At 38.0% G+C, this 26,478-nt stretch overlaps 1 protein-coding gene and 1 long non-coding RNA gene across 3 annotated transcripts in view; one reads left to right on the top strand and one right to left on the bottom strand.

Annotated features, from left to right (window-relative positions):
- Positions 1-26,478, bottom strand: part of UMAD1 (UBAP1-MVB12-associated (UMA) domain containing 1) — a 218,385-nt gene that overhangs the window by 2,822 nt on the left and 189,085 nt on the right. The gene's annotated exons all lie outside the window — the stretch shown is intronic.
- The window catches only part of LOC106007337, a 109,145-nt gene that overhangs the window by 25,423 nt on the left and 57,244 nt on the right, over positions 1-26,478 (top strand). Inside the window, exon 2 of the long non-coding RNA XR_001182045.2 lies at positions 5,025-5,166. This is a non-coding gene — a long non-coding RNA (uncharacterized LOC106007337). The remainder of the gene's footprint in view (positions 1-5,024; positions 5,167-26,478) is intronic.

Genomic DNA, 26,478 nt, shown 5'->3' with positions numbered 1-26,478 from the left:
CAGGTCTCATGCAGAATAAAACTTCAGAATCTTTACAGAGGCCCATAGGGCCCTTCCTGTTCTGGCCCGGGGTCCTTCTCTGGCAGTATCCCCAGCTAGTCCATCCTGGCTCTCTCCTCTCTAGTCCCACAGCCTTCAGCTATTGTTTGTGCACACCGAGCCCGCTTTGGCTTGGGCCTTTTCTCTCCAGTCCCTGCCCAGGCGCTCCTTCTCTCACACCCTTCTCAAGGAAGCCCTTCTTGGCCACCTTATTTAAACTGTGTCCTGGCCCTCACCTCCTGCACTCCTGAACTCTGTCTCCCAAGCCTGCCTGTTCCTCTCCATAGCCGTCAGGACCTTGTTCTATGGTATATAAGTTATTGTGATACCACCCCTTGGAAGCTTAAGGAGTTTCACTTCCCAAGTTCAAAGCTGTATCTCCAGTGCCCAGATCAGTGCCCAGTGCTCAATAACTCTGTTGTTGAATGGATGAAAGCAGACACGATTTTTGCCTGCATGGGGCTCATAATTTTAAGCGCTGATAAGTTCCTTCTAAGTCTAGAGGAGAATGGTTTTCTGTGTAAGAAACAGCAATTTTGTAAAACTTGTTATTGAAATGGAAAATGCATACAGAAAAGGGTACATCATAAGAGCACAGCCTGCTAAATTTTAACCAACCAAACAGCTGTGAGCAACCAGCACTCAGATCAAGAAATAGAAGTGACCAGCTCTCCCAGAGGCCCACCAGGTGCTTTCATTCCCAAGCAGCTCCTTGTCCCTCAGTCACCATCCTGATTTCTAACAGTCTGTGCTGTTATTTTGTATTTTAAGTGAAGTCATAATACAGTATGAGCTCTTTTCTGGCTTCTTTAACATTTTATGTATGAGATTCATCCATGTTGTTGATATAAGCTTTAAAAATTTTTTGAAGAACATATTCTTGTAGAGGAGATAAATTCTGACTGATGTCAAAAGAATTTCTTTGGTCGCTGTGTTGACTATAGACGGTGGAGGGTACTGTGCCCAGGGAAGGAGGCCGGAAGACCATCTGGGAATGAGAAATGACTGTGGGTTAGGTGGTGATAGTAAGGGTGAGAGAGAATGGTTGGATTATGGATCGACCAAGGAGAAAGCCAGTAGGATTTGCTGATGGTTTGGATGTGGGGTGCGAGAGCAAGAGCAGAGTCGAGGATGAAGCCAAAGTCATTCGCTTGCTTGGCAATTAAGGGTGGAGTCTCCATTCTCCATTTACAGGGATGGGAAAAGCGTGTCGGTGGGAAGTGCATGTGGCAGGAAGATGAGATGTTTTGGACATTCCAAGTGCCTTACAGACATCCAAGTGGAGCTGTTAGTAGGTAGGGGGATCTCGTAAGAGTCTGGAGCTGGGGGGACATCTTGAGGAGAAAGTCTGCTTGGTGCTGTGTTTAAAAGATGATGGGAAGGGGGGCACCTGGGTGGCTTGTTCAGTTTGGCAACCGACTCTGTTTGGGCTCAGCTCATGGTCTCAGAGTCATGGGATCGAGTCCTGTGTCGGGCTCCACACTGAGTGGGGAGTCTGCTTCTCTCCCTCTGCCCCTCACCCTGCTTGCACATGTACCCTCTCTAAAATAAATAAAGTTTTAAAAAAATTATGGGAGGAAGGCAAGTGAAGACAAATATGAGAACAGACAACATTTCTAGACATGGTGCTACAGATGGGAAAAAGCTATATGGGCCAGTGGCTGCAAAGCGCTGTGGGGTCAAGAGAGGTTTCTCTAGATTTTTCCTTTGCTGCGTTGAGTTGAGAGAAATGACAGCCGTTGTTATGCTAATGAGAAGCTCTAGAAAGGAAAAATCCACAGAGATTCTGTAGGAAAGGAAATGCTCTCTTCACAAGGCATCCCCAGCACCTAGAACAGAGGCCTTCAAGAAATAGTTGTTTAGTAAATGACTTTGAATTAACCAAACACATCCCTAGCAAGAGTTATCTTAACTTCATGTGAAAATAAAACACCAGAGAACTTTCTTAGGACTGCAGCTAGAACAATGTAACCGCACCTTGCAATGACAAAGCTTATTAGAAACATCCATATGTGTAGTGGACAGAACTTGCCTCCTGAAACCTGAGTGAGACTTAAATACTAAGGATCCCTGGGTCAGATGAGAGCACAGGTATCAGTGAGCAATGATGCCACCATTCCAGCCTCTTTGGAGGCTATCACCTAGCTATCGCTGCTTTCCTCAAGATGACCTATGCGCTGAGGCTTTGTTTACCTCGGAGCAGCACAACAGTGTTTACAGGACGGATTCTGGAGCCATAGTGCTTAGGTGCAAACCCGAGGTCTCCTGCTTATTGTATTGGGCACGTTATTTAATTCCCCCATATCTCAGTTTCCTTAGCTGCATAATGAGATCAATAATAGTACCTATTTCACAGGCTTGCTATGAGGATTAACAAAATGATATTCATAAGTAAGTACACTAATGCTTAGCACATGTTAAAGTGAGTGAATTATAATTTTAGGAATGGCCAATGCCACTTGGCTTTAGATAAAGTTTAGGATTCACCCATCTCTCTCTCTTTTTTAAGATTCTATTTATTTATTTGAGAGTAAGAAAGTATATAAGCGGAGAGGAGGGGCAGGGGGAGAGAGAGAATCCCAAGCAGACTCTGTGCTGAGTATACAGCTTGATGCAGGGCTCCATGTGGGGCTCGATCTCATGACCCTGAGATCATGATCCAAGCCGAAATTGAGAGTCGGATGCCTAACTGACTGAGCCACTGAGGTGCCCCTCTTTTGTTTCTGATATTCACTGATGGTTCAAATCATCTTCCCTTATCCTTTTTTATTTTTATTTTTTTTTTAAAGATTTTATTTATTGATTTGACAGACAGAGATTACAAGTAGGCAGAGAGGCAGGCAGAGAGAGAGAGGAGGAAGCAGGCTCCTTGCTGAGCAGAGAGCCGGATGAGGGACTCGATCCCAGTACCCTGAGATCATGACCTGAGCCGAAGGCAGCGGCTTAACCCACTGAGCCACCCAGGCGCCCCCCTTATCCTTTTTTATATCTTGCTTTTTCTCTTGATCTCATGCACAAATGTTCCCAAGATCTATCCATGAGTAGCACCCCCTGCCTGAACTTTCTTTTCTTTCTTGTGTACAGTATATCAATATATCAGTATATCAGTATATCAAGTACCAATATCAATTGCCAAATCATCACCTTTCTTAAACAAAAACATTCTTGAAATCTCACCTCCCTCACTAACAAGGAGGTGTGTTACCCGTACGGCTTTGCTTTCGAAATCCCCAACTTCTAAGGGTTATTATCTGCGTCTTGGATAATAAAGGAGTAGAGAGACATGTGGTTCCTTGTTCAAGTTCTCCTGATAAAACTGCTGTATTACTTCACTTCTCTAGTCTGTGAAATGAGTGATGAGGGATGGAAACAAAAAATCATGAGAAGGAAGAGGAGGACGGGCGCAATGTCATATAGTGGGCCCTTCCTTTGAGCCAGTCTCTGTCTGAGCTCTTTAAATCTTCTCACTCATTTAAGTCCTACCACAGCTTCGTGGGGTGTGTACCAGTATCAGTCCCATGTTAAAAACAAGAGGGCATGGAAGCATACAAAGGTGAAGGAAGTTGTCCCAGGTTAAATGGTTAGTCTGTAGTAACACCGAGAATCCCACCTGGTGACCTTTAGTGCTCCACATTTGAAGACCCCACACACCACAGCTTTGGACAGACTGGGCAACTGATTGAACAAAGCCCCGAAAACTTAGGGGACGGTATTACAAAATAGGATAGGTGCCAACATAGCATATCTTGGCTTACTTTTGAAGGAGAAAAGACTCTACTATCTTTTACCATTAGCAAGAAAGGACCGAAAAAAATCATTAAGGTGAGAGATCTTAGACTGAAGGACAGAAAAGCAACTATAATTTATGAGATATTTATCCCCAGAAATGAATCTACCAGTAGTCTGGATAAACCCCAAGGAATCACTGGGGTCAGTGAAACAAGATGGTCTCTAAGTTGACCACGGCTGAAATGGATAGGTAGAAGGTACACAGGCATGTGCTACAGTATTCTTTCTACCTTTGTTTTGAACTGTCCAAATAAAAAGTTTCCAAAAATTAACTTAAAAATACCACGGACAAAGTGTTCCACCAAACACCTCCTAGAAGCTCTGAATTTCAGCTGTGCTGGGCGTATTACTCCAACATCTATCTCTTAACAGTTGGCCCGAGTGCAACATCCCCGTCTCCAAGGAGGCTGCCTGCCCTCTTGGCAGCAGGGTGAGCGCCATGATGCAGCTGCCGCTGGCATGCTGAGAGCTGGAAGGGGGGAAATTCTAAGGCAAAACAAGAGTAAGTCACAAAGAACATGTGAGTCAAAATTCAAGGACCCCACACCCGCTACTCTGATCACGCAGCCGAGCTTGGCAGCCTGTGGAAGCAGAGGTGGGGGCTGAGGGCCGAAACAGGTGCACGAGTTCCCCGGCAAAAAGCAGCCCTCTCTCTTACACACACAGTCTTTCAATTTTTTTCATTTGCATAATAAAATGGGTCTTTAAAGAGAAGAATGAGTATGTTAACCACAATGGAGCTCAAAGAAAAGAATCAATTAACCTTACGGTTAATAGCCAAATTTTAAAAAATTACTTCAAATATTAAGTTCATAAAGCATATTTGTTATTTTTGTGATTAATCCTGTTGACAGAAGGGCTGCTATGACAATGTTCTTGAATGTAAGTTCCTTCGTATAATCTAGCTTTAATACTTCTTTTTCAAAGTAATGTTTGTCCTTACATGGTTTAAATAGCAGTATGCCACATCTGATTTTCTTTCTTTTTTTTTTTTTTTTTAAATCTGGGGGAGAAGAAATTTCCAGCCAAGTGTACAGTTAATCACCTATTTTTATGTCTGTATAAAAATTATTTCTTGTTCATCAGTTAACCTTCTAAAAAATGGGCTAAGTTTATCTTGTATTCCTCACATTCTATGATCTTTGTTTCAAATAATTCAAAAAGGCTTATAGACACTATTCCTCTCTTTCTTGCAGAGGGGCTGCAAAGATTCATGAGGTTCAATCTGCAAAATCTTCTCAGAGCTTTGGAAGAAAACACAGTCCAAGAATACAAGGCACATAACACTTTTCAGAGAAGGCTTAGAAAAATGAAGTCATTTCCCTGGAGCAACAGAAGGTTAGTGGCATCCTGTGAACCTCACTCCTGGGTATTTGAAAGCAAGGAAATGCAGGTTTGAGAACAGACTACATTTTTCCTGGCACAGAAGCCCCCCAAACCACCATGAAATCTATTAAGGGGTGCCAATTTTGCAAACCCGCTAACAATTTGGAGCCTTCATCTCCAAATGAAGCTCTACCCGACTAAAATATGAATATTTTATTAATATGAACATCACCTCTATTTGGCCTCTTTTTAAACCTCTTGCTTTTTAAGGCAACCCGTGCCTCAGATAAGCAGAGATAAAATAGTGTCCAATAAAAGCAAAATATTGAAGCATTAAAATTTAGAAACCAACCTTAACCAAAAGAGTCACAGAACCTATTAGAAGAATATGAAACCAGGTATAAAACACATATCTAACACATTCAATTTACATGCAAAGAAGGTAGCTATAGGCTTATTTCTAGGAAACGAGTTACAGTAAGGAGAGGTAATGTCAAGCTCTAGCTGTCTATGCCTTTAAATTCTAACATCTATAAATAAAAGACATGTTCCTTTGAACAATAGCCCGAACAGGCAACACTGTCACTTTATCTCCCCAGATAACTATCCATTCTATTCTGGCTTCAGCTGGTATCTGCTTGCATTACATCAGCATCTTGATGGGGGTGGTTTGGGGGGCAAATCTGAGTCAGAAGCGTCAGGGGACAAGAGGTTAGAAGGTGAGAGAAGCAACAGCACAGTTAAGGGCAGTACTCAGGCTCCTTATTTATTTATTTATTTCTAAGAGGCTAGTTGCTAATAAATGTCTGGCTATCTGGTAAAAGCCAGGGGACTGTCTCTTATACCTATACATGTCCTAAAAAGTAGTCCCCTTTCCCTAGGAAGAAATTTGCTGCTTTTGTTTGCTGCTTTTCTGCAAGTCCTCCGTACCCAGAATCTAACACCTGCATGACACAAGCACTCACTTGTGGCACTTGAATGGGGTCCCCTTACTTCTGAGTTATTCTAGGCACCCCAGACTTGATTTTTTATATCGGGGGTTAGGCCAAAGAAACAAACAAAAGCCCAGAACACCTGACCACTGATACAGATAAATTAGGCACGAAATAAGGTTGAATTCACTGCCAGCCTGTTTCCCATATGGCCTGGCCTCCCAGTTTGAGGATGCTGTATTCTGGGGTAGCAAACTAAGAGGTCAGGTTAGAAAGTAGATCTTTTCTTTTCCTTTATGATTTCCTTTCCTTTCTGATTTCTGACATCATTTCAATTTACAACTTGGCTCATGATATTTTTTTTCAGTATTTGTTCCCTTTTCTTCCCTAGCCCCTCACCCCCAGTATTTCCACCAGCTTATGCTTCTCGCTTCTTCCATCTTTCTTTAAAAAACAAACAAACAAACAAAACCCCCAAATCCTCCTGACTTCCTCTTTTCAGAACTCCAGCTGAACCTATGCAAGTGAAGAGGGGGAAGTAAGCAGGCTGGCACTGGCTGCTGTAATCTGTTCCATGCATTCTTGGAAAAGTGGCTTCACTGAAGCCGGAAAATATTCTGTACAGCCAGCTGGGGTGGGGCGGGGGGAAGCAGTGGAAAGGAAAGAGAAGCATTTTAGGAAAGGAACCAGCAAGAAACAGCATGTTCAGCATGGGATCCTGTTTAATACTGGTCTGGGAAATAAAAAAGGCTATTCCAGTGATTTTTTAGAAATGTTAAAAAAAAAGTTAGTTTATAGAAGTTCACCATCTCTGACCTTAAGCTATCCAGGAATCTCGTATTTTCCTATAGGCTTTCGCCCTCGTTCTTGCCAGCACACACTTCACCCCTGCTCTCCTCTCCTCTTGCCCTACATCACCACCTGGCCCCTTGCTGCCAACCGGTGGGCTAACATCCCATCTGCAGAGAAAACAGGAATCAGGCGAGGATTTCTTCTACTTACCGCGCCCAAAAAACTCTGCATCTCTACCACTCCATGCTTCCCTCCTGCCACCACAGGCAAGTTGCCCTCTTCCCACCCAAATCGAACCCCTCCCCAGCACTCCACATCCATCCCGTGGTCTCTATACTTCAAGGACGTGGCTTCGTCTGTTAGGAGGTGGCTCCCAATTGCTGATCTTTTATAAAGTCAATTCACCATTTACAGAGAATTCGGCTGAGGTCTTTCGCACCCACTAGCATTTTACCCACTGAACGCCCACATTATCTCTCTCCTTTATTTCACAGCCAGGCTGAGACGATTGTTGACACTCGCTGTCTGTTTCACTCCTCACCCATTGCAATCTGCCTTCTCTCTCTGCCCCTGTGCTGACACTGCTTTTGTCCAAGGTTACTTATAATCACATTGTGCTTAACTGAGAAGACGTTCTGAAGTGCTAACCTTATATGACTTCTTTGTAGCACTTAAGACTGGTCACCCTGAGTTTTTATTTTCTGGCTTCTGTGCCACTTAGTGTTGCCTCTATCTGTCTGGCTGATTATTCTTTTGTCTATTTCTGAAATGATAGTCTCCAGGGTCTCATTTCTGTTCCTTTATTCTTCCTTGTCTCAACACAATTCCTTGGTTCCTACTGCCCCATCCCTCCACTCCCTGAAAGTAGGTAAGTATGTGGATGCACGCATGTGTGTACACATGCACATGTCCACACCCATCTCGAACCTAGACTTACACTTAGGGCTCCTGACCCACATGTTCAAATCCTATTATACCTCTTCTTTTGGAATACTGAGCTCAACATGTTCTGAACCTGATGAGTTTTGCCCAGCTCTATCCCAACCCAATGCTCTTCTGGTATTTTTTGTATAATAACTGCCAAACACAGATGCCTAAATTATCTTTGACTTCTCTCTGGATGCTCCCCCCATCCAGTAAATGACTGAGTCCTACTGATTTTGAGGTCTTTAATGTCTCCCCAAGTCCCATCATTTCTCATCAATCCTACCGTCTCTTTTAATGCAAGCCACCATAGCCCGTGTCATGAATGCTGCATACAGCCTTACTACACTACATTATACTTACTACACTTACTACATGACATTCTCGCTCTCGCTGGTCCTATTGAACAAACATGCTCTTCCTTGCTTAATGCTTCTCAATGCCTTTGGACAGAAGAACAAACTCCATATCATAGCACATAAGGTATGATCTGGCCCTGCTTACCTGACTGGTTTCTTATATTACCATTTCCTAACGTCTTCATCCATACCAAGCTATTTACTATCATCATTTACGCCATCATGCCCAGATCTCCCTTAAGCTCTGAGCTTTAGCTCATTGGATTACTTCTGCCTTAATGAGGACATTGGTCTTTCTTCTTCTCCCTTCATCTTGCCTTTTCAACTAGCCCTTCAGGATGCACACCAGGACTCTTTCAGAAAGATCTTCCTAAGTAACTCCTCAAACCTGGGCCCAGTGCTTGCTTGCCTGTGTATTCCTACAATAGCTTGTGCATATCTCTCTCACCGCACAAATCATACTGGACTAGAATTCTCTGTCACTCTCATAAAACCATGGTCTGCTCAAAGCCAGGGATGATAGCTTTCATCTCCATTCCCCCTGGCAATCAAAGCAATGCCGCTCATAATAGGTGATTGATACATGTTTACTGAATGACTAAATAATTTCAGGTTTTTCATGAACTTCATATTCAGATTTATTCAGAATAAGCCAGGAATTATGTTAAGCTGCATTTCCACATCTGTTTTCTTTTTCCTAACAAGATTTTTTTCACTGTATTATCTCCTACATGATGAACGATAGAAGATATTAAATTCAGATAGAACTTAAAACTAATTTACTTTCCTTATGAATGAGATGCCTTGTTCTTGACTTGCCAAATGAACAACTTCACAGATGTGTCTCCCAACAGAAGTTGAGTAAGTTTCTGCTACAATGTAGGTGAGACTGTGGCAACTATTTTTATTGTAGACCCACCTTTCACTGAAAGAGAGAGAGGAAGAAGCTAACTTTATTAACTACAAATTGCGCCCAATCAACTGCCTTAGTCCACTCTGGCTGCTATAACAAAATATTATAGATTGGGTGGCTTACAAACAACAAAATCTATTTGTCACAGTTCTGAAGGCTGGAAAGTCCAAGATCAAGGTGTTGGCAGATTCAGTGTCTGGTGAGGGCCTGCTTCCTGGTTCACAGACTGCCCTCTTTCTCCTAAAACATCACATGGCAGAAGAGTCCAGGGCTTTCTCTGGGACCTCTTTTCCAAGGGCACGAATCTCATTCATGAAGGCTCTACCCTCATGACCTAATCACCTCCCCAAAGCCCCACCTCCTAATACCCTCACCCTGGGGATTAGGTTTCAACATACAAATTTTGGGGGCAGACATTCAATCTAGAGCATCAACTTGCCTTACACAGCTCTTCTGTCCCAGGAACCAGTTTTTCTGGTATAGTCTGAAGGGGCTGCCGTGGAGCCTATGCCTGAGGGCAGGGGTGTGGAGAACAGGACCAGGAAGAGGGTGGCAGGACTAGCTAGGCACCAAGGGGAGGGAAAGCCTCAGGGATGAGATCTGAGTAGGAGAGGGGATGGCTGGGTACATTCCACTTATTTAATTTCCGTTCACCTCTGTTAAAGAGAAAACCTCTTTCTTTTCTGGTTTCCGTAAAGAGGGATTTCTCTCTAGGTGCCTTGGCTGTCTGCCATACCTCCCTATCCTCCCCCAAGGAAGTAGACTGAGCTACCCACTTGGTGGACAATGGCCATAGGTCCATGTTTCTAGATGAGGGACACTAAAACATCCAAGGTCCTGAGGCCTAGAGAAATTCTCTTTCTTTGCTCTCTACTTGGACCAGAGAAGGCAAGTTATCCGAGTTAAGAGTGTCCATTGTGCTGACTTCAACTTTCCCCACAGATCTGCACATCGGTAACTGGGAGTGCAGAAGTCCATTTACACTACTACATGAAGCTGCCTCCTTCAGCCTAGGCTGTGTTAGTCAAAGGGGGACATTTGTTTTTCTGCCTGCTGGCTCCTTTAGCAGGATGCAGATGAGGAAAAGGAGTGCCCTTTATTAGGACATTATGACCCCACCAATTTCTACTGCCCACACATCTCCATTTATACCAAAATGAGAGGCATATTAACCACACCAAACAAAAACAGAGTCATGCAGATGTTAAATGATCTTGGAATTAAAACTGAAACAAACTAATGGTTTTTAAAACTTAAATATGCTATAATTCTCTATGAAACAACTTACTGGTATGATTTTATCAGTTTCATAATTCACTTAAATCTGTGGTATAAGAAAAGTTTTAATCAGAATCTTGGGAAAATGATATTTGTTTAGTGCTTTCTACAGTTTTTGAAGTAGTTTCACATACTTTGTTTCATTTGAGCCTCACAACCTGTTAAATTTGATAGGGAAGACACTATTTCAATTCTCATCTTCTGAGGCTCAAAGTTTAATGACTGTTTAAGGTCACGTCACTACTAATTGGCAGAGATGTGTACTCTGGGTCACCTGATTTACAACCCAGTGCTCCCTCCATCAAGGTAAAGATCGTCGTCACGGGAAATAATTTGTTTGTTTTGTGGACTTAGCATTTCTCTATGGACAAGTGTCATCTGGAGTAGAGAATGAAGGTCCAAAAGTATAGATTGTGCCAGTATAGAAATAGAGTTCGAAGGATCCGTACAACTAAGCACCTTGTTACTTAATTAAATATAGTAAATTGGATGCAATATGTAACAGCTTAAAACTATAGCACCTGATCACAGCCACCACTACACAATAGCTTAGGCTTCTGTACATGAATTCTTTAAGCTTATTATGTATACCACAGATCTGAAGAATTTGATATCCCTTATTAGTCACACTGGATTCTACTTAACTTCCCATTGATACAGCTTTAGTTATTTTAAATATCTATTCAATTCCTTTAGAATGAAATGCAACATGGTCATGTTTTTTCCAGATAATTTCAAAGGAAAATAATGAAAAATGATCTCATACATCTCAATATTAATTGAAATATTAATTTCACTCAAATGAAGGATTTTCATTTTGTATAACAATAAAGCACTTCAACTGTCTGCATAGACAATAAGAAAGGAAATGGAATGCTCTCTATTTTTAGAGATGGTAAGAAAATAGAAACATTTGATTGTCCTTTTTATATAATTAGATAAATAGACTTAACATATATGATATTGACTGAATGGGAACAAATAGCATACTATAGTAGTAGGAAACACAAAAAGAAAGTAAGTCTAAAGATATTAAGTAATAACTACATGCTGGGGTTTGTTTTTTTTTTGTTTTTTTTTTTTAAAGATTTTTATTATTTTTTTTATTTTTTTTATTGACAGAGAGAAATCACAAGTAGATGGAGAGGCAGGCAGAGAGAGAGAGAGAGAGGGAAGCAGGCTCCCTGCTGAGCAGAGAGCCCGATGCGGGACTCGATCCCAGGACCCCGAGATCATGACCTGAGCTGAAGGCAGCGGCTTAACCTACTGAGCCACCCAGGCGCCCCATGCTGGGGTTTTTTGGGCATGTGCTTTGATGGAATGAACATTTAACAAATTCATAACCTAAGTATAATATGTATTTTTAACAATAAACATTTAGATATTATAAGTAATAAAAATGCAATTATGTCATGTTAAGATTGTTTGAAGACAGAAAGCTAATCTGTTCTGCTGCTCTTAATTTGCACTGAAAATATTGTATTTTGTCAATTTACATTATTATATGAAGACATAAATATGTACATAGTATGTACATAGAATTGCCATGTCCATAGCCAGAATTCAAAGACAATTATCAGTAGGATCTCATGGTCACCTTGTATATAAAGATCTTTCTAATCTCAGGACACACAAAAAAATGTTAAGAAATGGGAAAATATTGGATAGGGAAAGCCTTATTTTCTTTGTAATTTGAATATGATGTGTGGAATAGGCCACACACTTGGAAATACTATAGTAGTGAATACACCACTATACATTATCATATAGAGATGGAAATTAAGGGAAATGCGTCATACCAAATGGAGTACAGAAATTACTAAGATAGACTAATTGAATTCCATTCAGATTATCCACCCTTGCTGTACCTAACCCAGCACTCCACTAGAAAAGTGATGTTTGGCAAACTAAAACGGTGAGTAGAGAGCTGTGTCACTTGACCTTGGCTCTCATGCAAAAAAAGGTTGTATTTCAAAATAGATGTGGATGGAAAAGTAAATACAGCTGTGTATTCTCCACTCCAGTGTGAGAATGAAGGGGCTACTCAGAATGGTAAGAGGCATATCCCTTGAAGGTATATACTCAGAGCCCAAAGGAGAGTGCTAATTTTTTACGGTTAACTCAGGATAATATTTTTTATTGTGGTAAAATATATATACATTGTAAAATTTATCATCTTAACCATTTTAAGTGTATAATTCAATGCATAAAGTACATTCACAGTGTTGTACAGATACTACCACTGTCTATCTCTAGAACTTTTCCATCATCCCAAGCAGAGACTCTGTACCGATTAAACAACTCTCCATTCCTCCCTTCCCCGCCCCTGGTAACCTCTATTATCCTTTCTATCAGTTTGCCTATCTAGGTACCTCGTAGAAATAGAGCCACACAGTGTTTATCCTGTCACTAAAATTTGAGTGTAATTGATGGTATTTCAATCCTGTTTGAAGCAGACCATAATCCTGTCACTACAGGATAAACACTGTGTGGCTCTATTTCTATGGGGTAAATGGCTTATTTCACTTCACATAATGTTTTTGGGGACCATGGATGTTGTATCATGTATCAGAATTTCATTCCTTCCTGAAGCTAAATATATACCATATTTTGTTTATCCATGCAGCTGTTAATAGACATTTGGGTTGTTTCTACCTTTTGGCTATTTTTAGTATTTTTAAACTAGAGTACAATTTAGTATTTTTAAACTAGAGTACAATCAACAAGTAGGAAATCAGAAATAATTCTAAAAGGAGTCAGTGAATATAGGAATACAGAGTATTTACGTACATAGAGAAAAATTATCAAAAACTGGAAGTGAGGGGAAACATAAAATATGTTTCCTGCTTTTGTGATTTTTTAAGGTATATTAAGTTTGTATGTATCTTTTTATAATACACACTTTGCTTAGCTTTAAAAATCATAATTAAAGTAAGCCTTGCCGATATTATGGATTTTTTATGGATTAAATATTTTATGGATTTTATGGATTAAAATTTGAGTGTAATTGATGGTATTTCAATCCTGTTTGAAGCAGACCATAATCTCTAAGACCTTCCACCCACTCCGGAACTCTATGCTGTAATTCTTTTTGTGTGTTATTTTAAGGGTATAAGATGTCATTGCCTGCTGTTGGCCTAGGTGCACTGTCAGGTATTTTCATTAGAAATATATCTAGGAAGTCTGGAGAGTTGCATTCAAGATTTTTTTATTTTAATCCCATAAATAGCAAGGTGACAAAGTAGAGTAAATGGTAAAAAGAAAGAAATTGAGAGAGATGCATGTGTAGAACAAAAAAGGAATTCACTGGAGGTGGGAATGCCTGGTTATCAGAAGTCAGAGTGTAAACATAATTAACCTGCTGATAGAAATGGAAGATGGGATAGAAGGAAGAGCCTCACCCAGTTCCCTTTTGGCCAACCAGTGACTTCACTATAGGTCAGTGTGGTGATGGGTGAACTAGGGAACAGAAAGGCCTCATGGAAGGAAGCAGCAGCAGCAGTTAACTCTCTGGGACCCACCCACCCATTTACATGGTGGTCTGAGCACTAGTTTTCAAAAGTCTGGTATTTTCAGGCAGTTGATTTTCAGAATTTCAGAACCCAGTACAGATCTTCTTTTGGCTTTCTAGAAACGATTGCTATTGCCTTTTTTTTTTTTTTTTTTTAAAGATTTTATTTTATTTACTTGACAGAGATCACAAGTAGGCAGAGAGGCAGGCAGAGAGAGAGAGAGAGAGGGGAGGGAGCAGGCTCCCTGCTGAGCAGAGAGCCCAGTGTGATGTGGGCCTTGATCCCAGGACCCTGAGATCATGACCTGAGCTGAAGGCAGAGGTTTTAACTCACTGAGCCACCCAGGTGCCCCTGATTGCTATTGCTTTAACTGCCAAAGTGGTTTAAAAACCAATGCCTATAATTTCCTAAAGTGTTCTTAAACGTATGGAAGCTACACTCAGTCTGAGAGCTTCTATTTTCTCTCCCATGCCTACTTTGTAGGTGAGCTGATGATGGGAATTCATTAAAGAAACTAATTTATGGTCTACCCATGAGAATGGAAGTAAGGATAAAGATGATGAGCTTTAATATATACTAATTAGTATATTATGTCAGTATTACTAATTCTAATTTTATCAACTTTATTTTGAGTCAGTCTTAAGGTTGTAACAGTGTACTTAATGACATCGGTTAACTGGTAAATGGGCATTTACTTGGCAGTTACTGCTCGAAGCTCTTTACCTGTGTTTTCTCATTTAATTTTTTGTTTATGAAGTACATACCACTTTCACCTCCATTTAACACATGAGGAACACTGAAACCCAAAGAATTGAGTCTAACTCTGGGATTGTACTCTGATTCACTATTCTATGCTGCCCCGAAAACCTGACAATCTGCGGAAACTTTGCTTCATACCTTGTAAATACACGGTTTCTAAAGACTTCAAATTTTTTCAAAAGGATTTTCTCCTTCCGAAAGGGTTATAGAAGTCTTCTACTAATCCCACCTCCTTTTTCTCTCAAAACAAAGAAAAGCGCATGTAATTTGGAAGGTAACTTTTTTTTTTTTAAACAAAAACCAAAGACAAGGGGAAAATATTGCACGTTGTCATTTTTATATCCACCTGCATATGTTATGTGGATTATAGACACCCTGAAATTACAGGCTATTTACACATTTTTAACCCCTAAAAAGCAGTGTTGTGATGCCTGAATAATATATTTGTAAAGTAACATTTTTACCTTAACCAAATATATTCCAGTTAAATTTAAGAAAGTAAAGTGACAACATAATGATGACACTTCCTGTGACAAGCCCTCTGGGGCTCACTGTCCAGTGACAAGAATGGACTGGATTCAACTGCCCACACATCCCCTAGCCTCTGGCACTTGCTAAGCAATGGCAAGAAGGCACCAGGTGCCTGGACCGGGGCTGCAATCTGATCTCAGGAAACAGAGAAGATATTTTGCCTTTAAAAGGCTCAAACACGTGATCTGGGCCAACTTAACTTGCTTCTTGAACCAACTGTGTTAAGAGATTATATCACAGACAAGAAAAGAGAATGAGAACATTTCCGGGACTCAATATAGTTGCAAATTTCTGGGTGGACCCTTAAATGTAGAAAAAAAGGGGAAGTACATCATCACTATTTATGGCCAGAGGAGCACAAATGAAAGTGGTGCTTTCATGCTCAAAGCCTACAGTTAATTTTTAAAAGGCCTTGTGTGTTTTTTACTTCCTATTTGTTTAATTGCTTTGAACTAAAACCTAAACAAAAATTGATTAAAGTGATGCAGTTCAAAATATAAATTTCATGCTGATTGCTTGAAAAGCTATAAAAAATATCTGGATCACCAACTACAAAAAGTAAAGCAAATCACAAGTTTGAAGACAATTTAAAATTCTGAGCAGGTAATCACTGAGAGGAAAACAAAAATACTTTCACTTGCATAAAAATTTACTCATTTTATGCTGTTCCTTCAGAAATTACTGCTCTTAACTTTTTTTAAGATTTTATTTATTTATTTTTTTTTGAAAAGGGACCTATACAGACAATATATGTATAATATTATGCTTTTTTTCTAGCATGAACTTTGTACTGGCCACTAGTATGGTTTACATGAGTTTAGGGAAAATTGACCAACGTAATACCACATCATTTGAATAACAAAACTATATGATCATCTTGGGCCAGAAAAATTTTTTTTAAAAAATCAAGTATATTTTCATGGTAAAAACACTCACCCAACTAGGAATGGAAAGGAACTTTCTCAACCTCATTGAAGAACATTTTCAGAAAATCCAAGCAAACATGTTTCACAATAAAAGACCATATGCTTTCCCCCTAAGACTGGGAACAAGACAAGGATGTCCACTTTTGCCACTTCTGTTGAACATATTAGATGTTCTAGCCAGAGCAATTAGGCAATGAATCAATAATAGATTTTTAAAATAAATAATAGGTAGTTTTATTTCTTTCTAATTTGGATGCTATCTCTATATGTAAATGACATGAACCTGCATGTAGAAAAAGTGTTAAAAAATCCATTAAAATACTATTAGAACTCATACATTCAGCAAGGTTGAAGGATACAAGATTAATATATTTGTATTTCTATACATGTGCAATACATAATCTAAAAATGAAGTTAACAGTTCATTTACAGTAGGATCAAACAGTAAAATATTTAGAAATAAATTTAAAACTTATACTCTGAAAACTATAAAACACTGTTGACATTTTTAAAAAATCTAAATGGAAAAACACTTCATGTTTATGAATCAGAATATGACATTATTAAGATGGCAGTATTCTAAAAATTCATATATAGAATCAATGCAATTCCTATCAGAGTCCCAGCTGATTTCTTCGTAGAAATTGATAAGCTGGTCCTAAAATTCATATGGAATTCCCAAATACCCAGAACTGCCAAATAATCTTTAAAATTAAAGAACAACGTTGGAGGGCTTACATTTTCTGATTTCAAAACTTATAAAGCAACAGTAACTAAGATATGTGGTAATGACATAAGGACAGACATCTATCAATGGAATAGAATTAAAAGTCCAGAAATAACATATGTGTCTATGACGAACTACGTTTATAGGTGTCTAACTTTTGTTTTTTTATTTAAGTATAATTGACACACAATGCTGTATTAATTTCAGGTATACAATGTATTGATTCACCAATTCTTGAAATTATTCCACGCTCATCACAAGTATAGTCATCATCTGTCACATTTTTACTATTATAATATTATAGACTATATTCCCTGTGTTGTACTTTTCATCTCTATGACTTATTTATTTTATAACTGGAAATTTGCACCTCTTAATCTCTACTTGCCCCAACCCCCACCTCCTCTCAGGCAACTACCAGTGTGTTTTCTGTACATAAGAGTCTGTTTTTGACCAAAGGGAAAGGGAGGGAGAGAGGGACAGAGAGAAACCAAGAGACTTTCAACTACAGAAAACAAACTGATGGTTACCAGAGGAGGAGGGTGGAGTGGGGGGATGGGTGCAATAGGGTAATGGGGATTAAGTAGCGCACTTGTTATGAAGAGCACAGGGTGATGTATGGAATTGTTCAATCACTAGATCTTACACCTGAAACTATTCTAACACTATATGGTAACTAACTACAATTAAAGTAAAAACTAAACCAACAACAAAAAAAGAATTCTTAGCAATGTGATAAAGACATTTTAAATGTGAAAATCAATTCAAGACAAAAGGAAGTATTTTTTAATTTTTTAAATTAACATATAATGTATTATTAGCCCCAGGGGTACAGGTCTGTGAATTGCCAGGTTTACACACTTCACAGCACTCACCATAGCACATACCTTCCCAAATGTCCCTAACCGGAAGTATTTTTGTTTTGTTTAGATTCCACATATAAGGGAAATCATATGGTATTTGTTTTTGTTTTCTGATTTATTTCACTTAGGATAATACCCTCTAGGTTCATCCACATTGTTGAAAATGGCAAGATTTCTCTCTCTCTCTCTCTCTCTCTCTCACACACACACACACACACACACACACACACACACACAACCAACATCTTTATGCATTCATCTATTGATGGACAATTAGGTTGCTTCGATAGGATGGCTATTGTAAATAATGCTGTGGCAAACACAGAGATGCATATATCTTTTCAAATTAGTGTTTTTACTTTATTTGGGTAAAATACCCAATAGTGCAAATACTGGCATATGATAACCCCATTATTAATTTTTTGAGGAAACTCCATACTGTTTTCCATAATGGCTGCACTAATTGACATTCCACCAACAGTGCACAAGAGTTCTTTTTTCTCCACATCCTGGCCAACACTTGTTATTTCTAGTCTTTCTGATTCTAGCCATTCTGACAGGGGTCAGGTGATAGCTAACTGTGGTTTTGATTTGCATTTCCCTGCAGATTAGTGATGTTGTACATCTTTTCATGTGTTTGTGAGCTTTCTGTATGTCTTCTGTGGAAAAATGTCTATTCAGGTCTCTGCTGCCCACTTTGTTTTCTTTTGAGAGAGAGAGAGAGAGAGAGAGAGAGAGAAAGTGCAAGAATACACGTGGAGTGTAGGGGAGAGAGAGAGGGAGAGAGAATCTTGAGTAGGCTTCAGCATAGAGCCATTGCAGAGCTCAATCTCAGCACTATAAGAATAGGACCCTGAGATCACAACCTGAGCCTAAATCAATCTAAATCAAGAGTATGATGCTAAGCCAACTGAGATACCCAGACACTCTTCCTCTGCCCACTTTTTAATGAGAGTACTTGTTTTTCTTTTCTTTCTTTTTGAAGTTGAGTTATAGAAGTTCTTTATATATTTTGGTTTTAGCCCTATGTCAGATATCATTTGCAAATATCTTCTCCCATTCACTAGGTTGCTTTTTTGTTTTGTTGATGGTTTCCTTTGCTGTGCAAAAGTTTTTATTTTGGTGTAGTTCCTATAGTTTATTTTTCCTTTTGTTTCCATTGCCTGAGAAGACCTATCCATAAATAAGTTGTTGAGGCAGATGTCTAAGAGATTATCACCTATGCTTTCTATTAGGAGTTTTATGGTTTCAGGTCTCACATTTAAGTCTTCAATACATTTTGAGTTATTTTATTATTATGTTCAGTTAGCCAACATATAGTACATCATAAGTTTTTGATGTAGTGTTCAATGATTCATCAGTTGTGTATAACACCAAGTGCTCATCACAATACTTGTGTATGGTTTAAGAAAGTAGTCCAGTTTCATTCCTTTGCATGTAGCTGTCTAGTTTTCCCAGCACCATTTACTGAAGAGAATGTATATTCTTGCCTCCTAATGTTCCTACATCAATACATTTAAATTTCTAGGTATTTTATTCTTTTTGGTGCAGTTGCACATAGGATTGTTTTCCTAATTTCTCTTTTTGCTACTTCATTATTAGTGTATAGCAATGCAACTGATTTTTGTATATTAATTTTGTATCTTGCAACTTTACTGAATTCACTTCTCAGTTCCAGTGGTGTTTTGGTGGAGTCTTTAGGGTTTTCTATATATGGTATCATGTCATCTGCAAATAGTGAATATTTCACTTCTTCCTTACCAATTCAGATGTCATTTTTCCCTTTTTCTTGGTTGACTGTCGTGGCTAGGACTTCCAGTGCTATGTTGAATAAAAGTGGTAAGGGTGGACATTCTTGCTTTGTTTCTGATCCTAGCTCTCAATTTTCACCACTGAGTATGATGTTAGCTGTGGGTCTCTCATCAATAATCTTTCTTATGTTGAGGTATGTTTACTATAAACTCATTTTGTTGAGAATTTTTAATCATTGGTGGATGTTGTATTTTATCAGATGCTTTTTCTGCATCTATTGAAATGATCATATGGTTTATATCCTTCCCTTTGGTCATGTGATGTATCATAATGATTGATTTGCAAATACAAACCACCCTTGCATCCCTGGAATAAATTCCATTTGATTGTGGTGAATGATCCTTTTAATATATTGTTGAATTTCATTTGTTAATATTTTGTTGAGGATTTTCACATTTATGTTCATCAAAGATATTGGCCTGTAATTTTCTTTTTTTATAGTGTCTTTGTCTGGTTTGGTATTAGGGGTAATGCTGGCCTCACAGAAATGAATTTGGAAGCTTTCCTTCCTCTTCTAGTTTTTGGAATAGTTTGAGAAGAATAGGTATTAACTCTTAATATTTGGTAGAAATCCCCTTGTGAAGCGATTTGGTCTTGGATTTTTGTTGGGAGTTTTTTGATTACTGATTCAATTTCATTACTAGTAAGTAATCAGTTTGTTCAGATTTTCTGTTTCTTCCTGATTCAGTTTTGGAAGATTGTATGATCCTCAGAATTTCTCCATTTCTTCTAGGTTGTCAAATTTGTTGCCATATGATTTTTTATAACATTCTCTCATAATCTTCTGTATTTCTGTGGTGTCAGTTGTTATTTTCCCTCCTTTATTTCTGATTTGAGTCCTCTCTCTTTTTTCTTGATGAGACTGGCTAAAGGTTTGTCAATTTTGTGGATCTATTCAAAGAACCATCTCTTGGTTTCACTGATCTTTCCTATTATTTAAGTCTCTATTTCACACATCTCCATGATAATATTTATTATTCCCTTATTATACTAGCTTTGGGTTTTGTTTGTTCTTCTTTTTCTAGTTCCTTTAGTTGTTAAGAAAAATCTCAAGTGAACAATCTAATCTTATCTCTTGAGATACACCTGTATTGCAATAAACTTTCCTCTTAGACCTGCTTTTGCTGTGTCCCAAAGATTTTGGATCTTTGTGCTTTCATTTTCATTTGTCTCCATGTTGTTGTTGTTGTTGTTGTTCTAATTTTCTCTTTAATCTCTTCTTTGATCCACTGGTTGTTTAGTAGTATGTTGTTTAGCCTGCATGTGTTTGTATTTTTTTCCAGTTTTCTTATAATTGATGTCTAGTTTCAACAGTTGTGGGTAGAAGAGATGCTTCATAAGATTTCAGTCCTTTTAAATTTTTTTAGACTTGTTTTGTGTGCTGACATATGATCTATCCTAAATAATGTACCATGTGCACTTGAAAAGAACATGTATTCTGCTGTGTTTGGAGGGAATGTTCCGTATACATCTGTTAGATCCATCTGATTTAGTGTGTCATTCAAAGCCACTGTTCCCTTATTTTCTCTCTGGATAATGTATTCATTGACATAAATGGGGAGTTAAAGTCCCCCACTATTATTGTATTAATGTCAGTTTCTCCCAGCCATGTATCTGATGCAGTCTTTTCTCTATAACTGGCTGTGCGAAGTCTGTCCACCAATCTTCAGGTCATTTCCAGAGTTAGTTTTACAGGTGAGTCTGTTGTTTCAGTGTGTCTATGGTCAACTGATTTTTGACAAAGTGCCAAGATCATTCGATGGAGGAAAGAACAGTCTTTTCAACAAATGGTGCTAGGACAACTGGACAGTCACATACAAAAGGAAATTTATATGAGATTATATACAAAATGAATTTAAAATGAACCGAAGTCTGAAGTAAGCTAAACTGTTTATTTCTTAAGTAAGAAAATGTAGAGTTAACTCTTCATGGCCTCACATTTGGCAATAGTTTCTTAGCTATGACACCAAAGCACAAGTAATAAAAAAAAGTAGATAGATTAGACCATATCAGAATTACAAACTTCTGTGCTTCAATAGATGCTATGCCAAACATGAAAATGCCATCAGCAGAATGGGAGACAATATGTGCAAATCAAACATCTAATCAGGGACTTGCATCTAGAATATATTTTAAAAAAACACAATTCAACAATAAAAGGACAACCCATTTACATAACAGGCAAAAGATCTTAATAGATATTTCTCCAAAGTAGATATATGAATGCTCAGTAGGCATATGAAAAGGTGCTTGACATCATTAGTCATGAAGAAAATGCAAATCAAAACCTTAAGATACCACACAGTGAGATTCTCTGTACCCAGGAGGATGGGTATAATAAAAAATCAGATAATAACAATTGCTAGCTTGGATGTGGAGAAACGAGATCCACTACATACTGCTAGTGAGAATGTAAGATGTGGCATCACCAAGATGATGTGGAAAACGGCCAGTTTCTCAAACAATTCAACAGAGTTATTATGATACCCAGTAATACCACTCATCAGTATATACTAAGAAAAATCAAAAACAGGTATAAAAAAAATTGTACATGAATGTTTATAGCAGCATTATTCACAATAGCCAAAAGGTAGAAACCACCCAAATGTCCATCAACTGGTGAACAGCTAAACAAAAGTGGTATATTCCCATAATGGACTATTATCTAACAATTATAGGAGTGAAAAGGAATGAAGTATTGATATGTGCCTCAACACAGATGACCCTTGAAAAGAATATGCTGAGTGAAAGAAACCACAAAAGAACACATATTATTTATATAAAATAGTCAGAATAGGCAAATCTGTTGAGACAAAAAGTAGATGAGTGTTGAAAAGTTCAGCATTACTTCCAACAGATTGAAGATACATCTTCAAGTGAAAGGAATATGCATCGGTCATAGTGTTTTTTGTTTTCTCAATCATTTAATCAGACTCAAATATTTTCATTCTTTTGCCCACATATTTTTAAATATCATACATCTATATTCATTTTAAAGTTCATTTAACCTATCTATATTTAGATGAGTTTGCAAGGAATCTTACAGATTCTATTCGATATAATGCACTTAAAAAACACTAATGCACCTTTTTAAGCCCCCAACCAGCCCTATCTTCTCTTCATTTTACTGTTAGCTTCATTCTAGTAACAGTCATCTTCAGTTGCATGAAGTAATTAAAAGAAAACAAGCTGTTCCACATCACCAAGAGATGCCCTTCTAAAAAATAAACTTTTAAACTTGTAAACTATTACATAACTTTATTATGTATAGTTTTGATTATATACTAATAATTCAGAAGACATCTGGCCTAGGGTCATAGTAAAGAGATCTATCTACATCTATATCTATATAATATTTAAATATTTTATTTATCTGACAGAGAGACACAGCAAGAGGGAACATAAGCAGGGAGAATGGGAGAGGGAGAAGCAGACTTCCCGCCAAGCAGGAAGACTGATGTGGGGCTCAGTCCCAGGACCTGGGGATCATGACCTGAGCTAAAGGCAGACACTTAACGGAGCCACCAGGCCGCCCCACAAAGTAAATATATTTTTAAAAATAATTTATACCAGTAGTTTTTGTTGCCAGGAAATAAGGTAGAGTGATCAATAAATGACTTTCAAGATAAAGATAAAGGATAAAATTCTTTGGGGGAAGTGGATGGAAATCTGAGTTCAGGTAGAAAAAGGAATGATGTGAAATTTCTGATTATTAAAGAGCTTGTTCATGTATTTTTTAAATGGGTGATGTCATGTACCAAATTGTTATGGGATCTCAATTTCACTGGATATTTTTGAAAGAATGATGTAATCATTTTATGTTTAAATGTCAATATTTGCAGTATGTGGGAAATTCCATCCTTTGCAACAATTTAAGTCATGATAGAAAGTTTTTATGACCTCTTAAAAATGTGTAAGAAGGAGTACATTGTTTTTAAAACTTCTTTTAAGAATAACTGCCCCAGGGGCACCTGGGTGGCTCAGTGGGTTAAAGCCTCTGCCTTCAGCTCAGGTCATGATCCCAGGGTTCTGGAATTGAGCCCCGCATCAGGCTCTCTGCTCAGCAGGGAGCCCGCTTCCCCCTCTCTCTGTCTCTGCCTGCTTGTGATCTGTCTGTCAAATAAATAAATTAAAAAAAAAATAACTGCCCCAGAGTATATGTTTTCAAATTTACTAGATATCACATTGCTCCCTAGAGTAGTTGTTTAGACTTAGACAGGGTGTGAGGACTCTTTCTGCACAGTACCACCAAAACTTGGGGTTTGTCAGGCTCTTTAATGTTTTCCAATCTGAATGTGAAATAATCTGTCTTTGCTCCTGAGTTCTCTCCTTGCTTCGCCCTCAGCGCATCTTGCTAATAATTCTTTAAGTCTCATCTTAAATATAACTTCCATGCAGAAACCTGCTCTTTCCACCCTGTTTTAGTTGCTCCTCTCCCCACCAAGGACTTGTTCTCTAACTCTATGGTTTTTACCCTTCACTATACTTACCATGGCCTGACATCATAATCTCTTTGCCTATTTTTATTTTAGATTAGTTTTTTTGGTCTGTCGCTCCTACTAAAATGTAAGCTCCATGAGGCAAAGTCCCTGTCCAATTAATTGTATGTGTAGCAGCAGGGTACCTGGCACATGATAAACAATAAATACTGCTGAATGAATGAATGTTGTGGGCTTGAGTACTGAAATCATATTAACTCTACCCTTCCTTTACAAGACCTCCAATAATCCATTGGGAACATAGTCCTTGGCTTGTTTTCTTCCTCGTGGCCATGCTCCTGAATTTTGTTCTGGATGAACTTTTCTATGTTTACCCCCACAAATGCTTTTGCAGTGAACCATGTTGAACATGTAGAAATGACAATATGGAAAGACAGATTAAGGTCTCCCCAACTGTGCTGTCTTGGAAAAGTTACCTTATATTCTGTACCTTGGGGACTTAATCCTCATGTGCCCCCATTTTCTCATCTGTAAAATAGGAATAAGTGAACCTATTCAGTAAGATGTTGTGATGAATGAATGAAATAACACTGGTAAGGGCTCCTTAATATAGTTTGTAAAACACAGTAAGTACTCCGTAAATGTTAGTTCTTTTTCCTTGCCAGCTATCATGAAATTCGAGAATGCTAAGTGTCTACCATAATCAGTATCATCCTAAGAAATTCAAGTGTTATAACATCTAATCATAACTAACAGGTAGACTAATAGTACTATAAGAATTTCACATATACGTTGGCTAATAATAAATAATAGAAATAAAATAATAATAAAATAAATAATAGAAAATAATTAAAAAATGGAATTTCACATATAGAGCTTTTCAAATAACAAGAGAAATCATTATCTTTGCAAACTGAGAAAGCAGTTTTAATAAAGCTGGCAGTAAAATATGACAGTTTCTACAGTATATATATCTTTAAAAAAATCTTGCCTTCAGAAATAACTGATAATTGACCCAATAATTCTAGTTGTCTTTTCTGTTAAGTTTGATGACTAAATAAAAAAAGAGCCAATTACAATTTTTATAATGATTTCCTGGCTTCCAAACCCAAGTGCTATGAATCCAGGCACTATTCCAGTCAAGATTTTATAAATTCCTCCTTTTCTCTTAACAATGCTCAGAGAAATAACTTCTAACAAGTATGGTAGTAACAGTAAGCTTGATTCAGCATATCCTCTATTGTCATTTTGAGACCACCTGATGTGTCATTTGACTCTACCTTCCTTGGTGGAAGTCACACATTTGGTACTGAGCATTTTAACCAAACTGTGAACATGTTAGACATTAGACCAACTGGTGATGTTAGGAACTAGAGACTTCCTGCAGCGAAACCACATAGTTGTGTAACTTCAACTCCATTACCAAAGGCACTGGAATGCATTAAAAATTGCTAAAATGTTGTCTCTTTTTGAAAACATTAATTGAATGTCCCTTTATATTGAGATGGCAAATAAAATGCAGAATGACCATAAGGTGTATTTTGATACATTTAGTAGCATAGCAGAGTCTGTTAAATTTAGTTAAAGTTACTGTGGAAAAATAAAGGACTAGTTGAAAGAGGCTTCAAGAATTTAGTCAATTAATGTTAACAAATGTTAAGGGGCGCCTGGGTGGCTCAGTTGGTTAAGCAGCTGCCTTCGGCTTGGATCATGACTCCAGAGTGCTGGGATCAAGCCCCACATACTCCTTCTCTGTCAAATAAATAAAATCTTTAAAAAGTGTTAAAAATTACCATTTAAAAAACGATATGCCACATAACTGGCTCAGAGGTTCCAGTGGTATCTCAAACTTTCAAGAATTATTTTCCTCATTTAGTAATAAATTAAAAAAATCCTCATGGGCTTAATTCATATTGGCTCAAATACATCAAAAGAAGACTGTCTACTAAAAATATTTTAAGAATTTGAAAGTACATATAAAGAAACCAAATGGCTTTAAGAAATTCAGCCATATGGGTATAAGTAGTGACCTTCATTTTTGGAGTTAAAAAATGTGGATCCTAATTGTAAAAATGGCTAAGACAGTATAATACAGAGGGAAAAAAAATGAATTAGAAATCAGAAGGTCAACTGTATTAATCTATTCAAAAAATCTTTTCTCTATGGTGTGTCTGGCACAATGCTTGGCAGTAGACAGAGTGCAGAATAAACAGTCACAGGGCTGCTTTGGTCAGGATTATAGTACACAGAGAAAATTTGACAAGACCCTAGGAAAACAACTGGGAAGTGTTATAAGGAAGGAACAGCAGGCAATGAGAAGAAATGGGACGGGTGGTGGGCAAGAAGGGGTATAAGAAATGAGTTCTGACTGCACATATGATCAAATATTTTTTTAAAGTGAAAACCCTTTAAAGTAAACTTATGTGACTCAACTGCCATACTTATTTTAACTCAACTTAAAATATTTCAAATCTGGTAACAATTATTACTGAAAACTTTTTACTTCAATAATAAATCTGAATAGACTTCAAGTTTTAAAATACAATTCAATGGTATG

This window comes from Mustela putorius, unplaced genomic scaffold (genome assembly GCF_011764305.1).
Source record: "Mustela putorius furo isolate JIRA1106 unplaced genomic scaffold, ASM1176430v1.1 tig00003845_pilon_pilon_pilon, whole genome shotgun sequence".
NCBI lineage: Eukaryota > Metazoa > Chordata > Mammalia > Carnivora > Mustelidae > Mustela > Mustela putorius.
Note: the sequence above shows the minus strand (reverse complement) of the source record. Positions and strands in the feature narration are given on the sequence as shown.